This window comes from Sarcophilus harrisii, chromosome 2, assembly GCF_902635505.1.
Source record: "Sarcophilus harrisii chromosome 2, mSarHar1.11, whole genome shotgun sequence".
Classification (NCBI taxonomy): domain Eukaryota; kingdom Metazoa; phylum Chordata; class Mammalia; order Dasyuromorphia; family Dasyuridae; genus Sarcophilus; species Sarcophilus harrisii.
Genome location: NC_045427.1, coordinates 422,086,895 through 422,096,334, shown reverse-complemented (window position 1 = coordinate 422,096,334; position 9,440 = coordinate 422,086,895). Strand labels below are relative to the sequence as shown.

Here is a 9,440-nt window from a genome sequence, read left to right as displayed (position 1 = left end):
TGTACTAAACACTGAGTACTATGGGAAATGTGAGGGACCTACCTGCTGTGATTCTAAGGTAATACAATTAATTTAGAAAGATAAACAAAATAAGCATATATGTAAATGTGTAAACCACCTTGGGAGCCTCTACAGTAATCCCAATGAGGCATGCATTTTTCCAAATAATTCCATTAATGCCTCTGATTTTCCCACTTCCATTCTTCTTCCTTTATGTGCTAATGCTGACTTAATCTTTCCAAAGAATATCTCTGGTCACATTTGTCTGCTGAAACTGTTTCCTGTTGCTGATTGAATTAAGTTAAAGTAACAGAAGGCTTTTCCTTCTGGCTCTAAATTGCCTTTCTGTAATCTTTCTTGTAATCTCTTTAGTAGGGCTTCTTAAACTTTTTCCCCACTTGTGACCCCTTTGGCCTGAGAAATTTTTATATAACCCCAGGCATATAGGTATATAAAATAGGTATACAAATCAAATATTTACTGATAATCATAATTTTGTAACCCTATATTCTGTTATGTAACTCATATGGGTTCCAGACTTGTAGTTTAAGAAGCTTCCATCTAGACAACTAACCCCACCCACACGAAGGAGGTTAATCAAACCTCCTTTTTTGGACACATCTTATTCTTTGCTTTTGTTCATGCTTGAAATTCTCTCCTTCTCCCACCTATTTCCACCTTTTGAAGTTCTATTGATCTATTGGTCTAAGTTTCACCTACATAAACCTTTGGGTCTCCCTAACTAAAAGTAATCTTATTTTCTGAACTTTTCTGTTTCAGATCTCAAGATCTTCAATTATCTTTCACTTACCACTTTACTTCTTTGTCTGTCACATCTGTATATTGGATTGTAAACTCCATAAATGTATTCTCTCTTGTAGTTAAATCCTCAGCACCAGGCTCCATAGATAGTAGGTGTTTGATCAGTGCTTTTTTGTTTTTAATAAGTGGTCTATAGAACTTCATCCAAAAAACCAGTTTCTTCATCTTGAGTAATTTTCTTTAAAAATGGTATTTTCAAGTTTAATTACCCACCTTTATCAGACATGTTTTTACATTACATTTGACTGTTTCTGGAAATCAAATCCTTTATCAAAGAATGAATATATCTGTCCCAATGAGGAAATTTCAAAAGAGTGTTCTGAAAGAAGTTCCAAAAATGCTTTGAGGAATGGGAGTTTCATTTCATTCTATGTGGCCAAAAAACTACTTTGCAAGGGAAGGCCAACTTTTGGATATGTGCATTATATTGTTTATCAGTCTAGACTTCATATTCATAATACTTTATGAACCTAAAAACACTATAACCACAAGTTAAAGCCAAAAAAAAATAAGTAGGATAAAGTACTTGTATAGTTTGCAGGGCTGGATTTGCAGGTTTGGACATATGATTTCAGATGGGGGGGGGGAACTCCCAGTGTGGAAAATTTCTCCACTAGATCAGCAAGTTATCTGTAACTTAGAATCTTGAGGCACAGTCTGGGATACTAATAAGTTAAATATCCTGCTAAGCAGTAGCTAGTATGTATCATAGAGTTTGAATACAGATTTTACTGATTCCAAGTTCTTTCTTCACTATGCTTTGTTTCTTCTCTATATAACAATAACAATTCAATTTAATATTTTTATAGCCTTTTACAAAGTATTAGATGTTATTTGGTCTACACAACAACCCTATGAACAAAGGTAGTTTGTATTTCCCCCCCCTTCACGGATGAGGAAACTAAGGTTTATTACGAAAGAGGTGATTGGGAGATTATGAAAAGATGAATGGAATAAGGCTTAAGACATTGAGATGAAGAAGAGAGGACATTAGAACCCTAACTCATTGGATGTAAAGGCTGTAAAGAGAGGAATATGCTTTCTTTCCTGTGACTTGGGGTGGGATCAGGTTTTAATTTCAGGCATACTCATAACTTAGCTTGGCTCTTAGGAAACTAAGTTATGGGGCCTTGTCTGTGTAGTCAAAATGAATAAGCAATTCACTAGCCTGTAGAAATGAGTTAGATAGTTGGATTATTCCTGTTTTATATATAAGGAAACACCCAATAGAATTGTCCAGTGACTTAAAGCTTAAATACAGCTCTTCTGACATAAGACTAGTCCTCTTTCTGCTATATCATATGTAAGATGAAGACATTGCTTTTATGGAGTTTATATACTAGAGTTAGAAAAATCCACTCAATAAGGGAAATTGATTTATTTTCCAAATGACATTTTTTTTGCTGTAGCCTTCTTAGCTCTATCACAGGAAACCAAGGAATGCTGTTTGTGTTGCCCTCTGGTGGCTAAGGGTTGCCAATGCATTCCCTGGGATGGGAATAGGATGTGGCTGTTGAGATACAAAAACGATAGCATAAGTTTTTTTATGAGGCTTTGGATCATAAGATTTAGAGCATAAAGGAGCATTAGAGGTCTAGTCTGTCTCCTACTTCTATTTTTTTATAATTTTTATTTTTCCAAATAATATGCAAACATAGTTTTCAATATTCAAAACTTTATGCTCCAAATTTTTCTCCTTCCCTCATCCTGCTTTCTTTTTTTTTTAAAACAGATGAAGAAACTGAGGTACAGAGAAGTTATAAGCAACTTGCCCAAACTAACCAGGGTTCAAATCCATGTGTCCTCCAGATCCCAATGCTTTTACTATTGTCCTAGTCACAGCATATTTCTGAAAACCAAATTTGAAATTCATTAGTATTTTATTTTTCTTCCAATTACATATAAAAACAATTTTTAACATTAGGATTTTTTTTATTATTATAGCTTTTTATTGACAAAACATATGCATGGGTAATTTTTCAACATTGACTCTTGCAAATACTCCTGTTCCAACTTTTCCCCTCCTTCCCTCCACCCCTCCCCTAGATGGCAGATAGTCCCATACATGTTAAATATGTTAAAGTATATATTAAATACAATATATGTATACATATTTATATAGTTATCTTGCTGCACAAGAAAGATCGGATTTAGAAAGAAAGAAAATAACCTGAGAAGAAAAACAAAAATGCAAGCAAACAATAACAGAAAGAGTGGAAATGTTATGTTGTGGCCCATACTCATTTCCCAGTGTTCTTTGGGTGTAGCTGATTCTGTTCATTACAAATCAATTGGAACTGATTTGGATTCTCTCATTATTGAAGAGAGCCACATCCATCAGAATTGATCATCGTGTAATAATGTTGTTGAAGTGTATAATGATCTCCTGGCTCTGCTCATTTCACTTAGCATCAGTTCATGTAAATCTCTCCTGGCCTCTCTCTATTTATCCTGCTGTTCCTTTCTTACAGAACAATAATATTCCATAACATACATATACCACAATTTATTCAGCTATTCTGCAATTGATGGGCACCCATTCAATTTCCAGTTTCTAGCCACTATGAAAAGGGCTGCCACAAACATTTTTGCACATACAAGTCCCTTTCCCTTCTTTAATATCTCTTTGGGATATAAGCCCAGTAGTAACACTGCTAGATCAAAGGGTACGCACAGTTTAATAACTTTTTGAGCATAGTTCCAAACTACTCTCCAGAATGGTTGGATCTGTTCACAACTCCAACAATGCATCAGTATACCAGTTTTCCCACATCCCCTCCAACATTCAGCATTATCTTTTCCTGTCATCTTAGCCAATTTGACAGGTGTGTAGTGGTATCTCAGAATTGTCTTAATTTGCATTCATATAACTAGAAATGATTTTAATTTCTTCATCTGAAAATTGTCCATATCCTTTGACCATTTATAAATTGGAAAATGGCTTGATTTCTTATAAATTAGAGTCAAGTCTCTATTTTTTTTCGAAATGAGGCCTTTATCAGAATCTTTAACTGTAAAAATGTTTTCCCACTTTATTTCTTCCCTTCTAATCTTGTCTGCATTAGTTTTGTTTGTACAAAATCTTTTTAACTTGATATAATCAAAATTTTCTATTTTGTGATCAATAATGATCTCTAGTTCTTTTGCCACAGATTTCTTCCTTCTGCACAGGTCTGAGAGGTAAATTATCCTATGTTCTTCTAATTTATTTATAATCTCATTCTTTATGTCTAGATCATGAACCTATTTTGATCTTATCTTGGTATACAGTGTTAAGTGTGGGCCAATGCCTAATTTCTGCCATACTAACTTCCAATTTTCCCAGCAGTTTTTGTCAAATAGTGAATCCTTATCCCAAAAGTTGGGGTCTTTGGGTTTGTCAAACACTAGATTGCTATAGTTATTGACTATTTTGTCCTGTAAATCTAACCTATTTCACTGATTAGTCTTATTTCTTAGCCAGTACCAAATGGTTTTGGTGACCTCTGCTTTATAAGATAGTTTTAGATCAGGTACAGATGGGCCACCTTCATTTGATTTTGTTTTCATTAGTTCTTGACCTTTTGTTCTTCCAGATGAATTTTATTGTTATTTTTTCTAGATCATTAAAATAGTTTCTTGGGAGTCTGATTGGTATAGCACTAAATAAATAGATTAGTTAAGGTAGTATTGTCATCTTTATTATATTCGCCCAGCCTATCCAAGAGCACTTAATATTTTTCCAATTGTTTTGATTTGACTAACATTAGTTTTTTTAAAATTTTGAAGTTCAATTCTCTTCCTCCTTATGTCTCCTCCCTCCCCCTCCATTAAGAAGGCAATTTGATAAAAGTTAGACATGTGCTGTCAGGCAAAACATATTTACATAATAGTCATGTTGTAAAAAAATAAAATGCCAATCCTCCCTTCCCCCCCAAACAAAAAAAAAAGTCGGTTTGAATCTATATTCTGACTCATTCAGTTCTTTCTCTGGGAATGGATAGAATTTTTCATCATGAATCCTTCAGAATTGTCTTGGTTCATTGTATTGCTGAGAACAGTTGTTATTCACAGTTGATCATCATATAATAGTGCTATTATTGTATCAAATTTGAAATTCTATCTTTAAACAAGAGGCTAGGCAGCTTGGTAGAATCCTGAAACATGTAAGACATTACTCCAACATTTAATAAATATCTTAACATTCAGAATATTGTGTTAGGCCTATTGGGGTAAAATGAGGGAGGGGAGAAAGATATAAAGAAGACGACCACCTTTGCTGTCAGGGAGCTCAGATTCTCTTAAGGGAGATAAGATACATATATGAGACTATATTTGATAGGGGCCACAAAAGTTATAGAAATTCACAGGAGATAGAACTTCTTGAGGGAGGAAGGGAATACTGTTAGGTAATACCAATAGCAGCATACATATTACTTTAAGGTTATCTTGTGAGATAAGAAGTGCCAGGAGCCCAGACACATTTTATAGATAAAGTGAACTGACTTCAGTGAGATTCAATGAGTCATAGAGCCCTGACTCACAGAGCTAGTAAGAGCTCGTTGAAGAAATATTTGAATTGGACTTTGAAAGATGAATAGACTATCTGCAAGCAAAGACAGCAGGTTGGAGAAGGGACTGGGGGATGCTGAAAACATGATAGGACAGGGACGAGGAGATTCTAGAAAGAGAGAAGCATCAATATATTTTTGGACATGGCTATTATGGGAATTTGTTTTGTTTGTCTATGCTTATTTGTTATAAGGATTTTTTTTTCTCCTTTCTTTTTAGGAAGGATAGAGAAAAAGTTAATAATCAAAAAAAGTTGAATTGAAATAGAAAGTCATGGAAAGAAACAGGTGTCTTTAAAGGCCACTTGGTACCAAATTGAAAAGAAAGCAAGATATGATGGAGTGTCTTCCATATAGTTTGTTCTTGTCATTCAGTTGTTTTTTCATTTGTGTCCAACTGTTCATGACCCCATTTGGGGTTTCCTTGTCAAAGATACTGATGTGGTTTGCCATTCCCTTCTCCAGCTCTTTTTATAGACGAGGAAACTGAGACTGGGTTAAGTGATTTGCCTAAGGTCATTCAAATAGTAAGTGTCTGAGACCAGATTTGAATTCATGAAGATGAATCTTCTTGACTCCAGGTCACCAGTTCTATCCATTGAGTCACCTAGTTGATCCATCTTATAGTAGTTATTTAATAAATTTAATAATTTTTGAATTAAATTAAGCTCAGCATTTGAAGACAGAAAATCTGGCTTTAAGTTCCAGGTCCAATGCTTACAATTTAACAATCAGCAAGTCACTTAACCTATCTAAACTTTGCTTTTTTCCTATATTAAATGGAGAATAAGAACATCTGAACACAAGGCTCTTGAAAGGATCAACTGAACTGTTGCTTTGTAAATCCCTAGCACTGTAGAAATGGCAGCATTTTTCAGGCCAGGCATTTGAGTCAGGTTTGCAAATTCAAATATGAAAACTGTAGTTGAAGTTGTTGCTTTTGTTATTGAAATACTGAAACCAGGCCCCTACTTCCTGGCTCCTTAGAGTGAATCTAGGTTCCAGTTACCTAGTGCTTTTTTTTTTTTTTTCAGCTGCCTGCCCAAATAAGCAAGGAGGGATGTGTAGGGGCAGATACAAAGCCTGTACCTCAAGTCACTAACTACCAGGAAGAACCATAAATTCTCAGGGAAGGGACTGAGGTAGGACCTTGGTCTGGAAAAGAACTAGGTCTGATGTTGCTATTCTTAGTTGTTAGAGTCAAAAGAATAAATGGTGGTGATGGTGTCTTTGAGCTGATTGGTCAGAAATTGTCAACAAACATTTATTGTGTGGCTACTTTGTAATAGGGGATACAAAATAACATCCAAACAACTGTACAAACTATAATGTATATAGTCTATAGATATATGTGTGTGGATATATATATATGCATATAAATGGGTATATAAAATATGTATAAAAATACATAAGTATGTATTAAATTTTTCTTCTCCTGGCTAAACAATCCTAATTACTTCAACTGATCTTATAGCATGATCCTCCTTAATCTTAGTGACTTCATTCTGAAGTCACTTCTGAATCCTTCTGAGATTATCTTCAGTTTATAATATATACACATTTATATATGTATACAAATGTATGTGTAAACAATAAATCAAAAATATAGGCTAACTTAAAGAGACATGATAAGTTGGATATATATCTAATTAATACGGGTATTTAGATGTAATTAGCTATTGATCTATATATATAGATATGGTTGATATATCCAGTTGATAGATGAAAATGGATTGTGGATATATATAGATTGAAATAACTGAAGATGTTTACCCAAGAGAAGAGAAATTTAAGAGAAACATGTTAGGGATCTTCAAATATGGGAAGATCTGCCATGGGGAAGGAGGTTTAGATTCTGTTTTGCTCTAGAGCTAGTAGCAATGGATGATAGTTATAGAAAGGAAGATTATGAAGGGAGAGAGAAAGCATTTATTAAATGGCTACTATATACTAGACATTATGCTGAGTGATTTACAATATTACCTCATTTAATTCTCACAACAACCCTGGGAGGTAAGTGTTATGATATATGAGGAAACAGAGGTTAAATGATTTGCCCAAGAAAGCTAAGGCTGATGTCTTCCATATGCTCCAAAGCAATCGTTTGCATCTCTGCTAGCATAAGGCAGTTTCAATTTTCCACTAATCTCCCAACTGGGTTGTGGAGAATCTCTGGTGCAAAAAAAAAAAAAAGCAACCCTCCTTTTAATGTGAAGTCTCCCAGGAATCTCCTGTTGGATCTGTCCTTTAAGAACATACCCTTCACACCTCAGATTTATCCTGCTCCAAACTCTCTGCTGAGTTGCAATTTTGAATCTTCAGCTGCCTTTCAGATATTTCAAACTGCATGTCCAGGAGATAACTTAAATTCTGTATCCAAAATATAACTCATTATCTTTCCCCAGTTTATCAGTTCTATAATCTAGAAGTCCTTCTGGACTCCCCACTCTGCTCTCCCATATGCAATTGTCAAGGCCTATCCATTTCAACTTTGAAATATCTCTCTGGCTCATGTGTGCATAACTCTCAACATCTCACACCTGGACTATTGTACTACTTGCTATGAATTTTCCTGCCTCAAGTCTCTCCCTCCTTCGATCCATCCAGCCACTAAAGTGATTTTCCTAAATCAAAGATCAAATCATGTCACGTATTCCTACTTAATAATCTTCAGCAACTTTTTTTTGCATCTAGGATTATAAAACAACAACAACAACAACAACAACAAAACTCCTCCATTTGTCACTCAAAACCCTTTATAACCCAGCTTCCTGTATTTCCAGTCTTCTTATATCTTCTTGCCATGTGTTCTTTGGTCCAGTGACACTGGCATCCTGGCCGTTCCATAAACAAGAAAATCCATCTCTTGACAAATTTTGAACATTTTCTCTGGTTATCCTCCATGCCTGCAAGGTTTTCCCTCCTCCTCTCCAACTTTTGACTTCCCTGGCTCCCTTTAAGTCTCAAATAAAATCCTACCTTCTGTAGGAAGAGTCCCCCAATCCCTCTTACTTTTAATGTTTTCCCTTTGTTAATGATTTCCTATTTATCCTGTGCAGAGCTTACTTTGTACATATTTGCATGTTGTTTCACCCATTAAATTGTGAATTCTTTGAGGGCAGTGACTGATTTTTGTCTCTTTTTGTATCCCCAGTGCTTAGTACACTGTGTGGTTCATAGTAAGCCCTTAATAAATTACCTCATGAAATAATTGATTGATTACCTCACTTGGCCACTTAGCTGTTTGATAGATGGAAAAACTAGAGCTATCTAGAAATGGAGTGTGTTGCCTCAACGAGTCAGTGAGCTCCCTATCACTAGAGATCTTTAAGCTGGATGACTACTTGTTAGATGATTTATAGAGACACAAGTTCAGGTACAAGTTTGACTAGATGACCTTTTATGGCCTTTCTGACTCTGAGAGGCTGTAACTACATGGTATTGTAGTAGGAAAGCATGTTTAATCGTAGATCTGGAACTGTGATTGTTCATTGTACTGATCAGTTCTTTTTTCAAAGTTGTTTGCCTTTGCAATATGGTTATTGTGTAAAATTGTTCTAGTTCTGTTCAGTTACTTATGCATCTAGTCTTCCCAGATTTCTCTGAAACTATCCCCTTCATAATTTCTTAAAGCATATTATTATTCCATCACATTTATATAACATAACTTGTTCAGCCATTATCCAACTGATGGGCACTCTTTCAGAGACCAATTTTTTGCCACCACGAAAAGAGCTGCCATAAACAATAACGTATACATATATCTTTTTTCTTTGATATTTTATTTTGAGATTTGTGATCACTTTGGAGTATCAGGCCTATAACAGTAGGCTAGGTAAAAGGGGGTAAGTTTCAAAGGGCAAAGTGAAATAATGTACCTCCTGGGAAGATGAGGGAGAGAAAGAGAGTGTGTGTGTGTTGGAGGGTGGTGTTTGTGACTGACTCTGAAGACGAATCCCCCACGAACCTCGCCTCCAATCTCTCACCTGGTTCCATAACGAGGACCACTGAGCTCTTGTGGCTCCCCACCGCGAGATAACCGAACTACATTTCCCAGAATTCCCCGCT

At 35.4% G+C, this 9,440-nt stretch overlaps 1 long non-coding RNA gene across 1 annotated transcript; it reads right to left on the bottom strand.

The window, feature by feature from the left end:
- Positions 1–2,192: 2,192 nt before the first annotated feature.
- LOC116421703 lies at positions 2,193–9,440 on the bottom strand. Its single transcript, XR_004232191.1, has 3 exons — positions 9,359–9,440; positions 2,605–2,671; positions 2,193–2,332 (listed from the first exon to the last, which is right to left on the bottom strand). It is a non-coding gene; the product is annotated as an uncharacterized LOC116421703 (long non-coding RNA).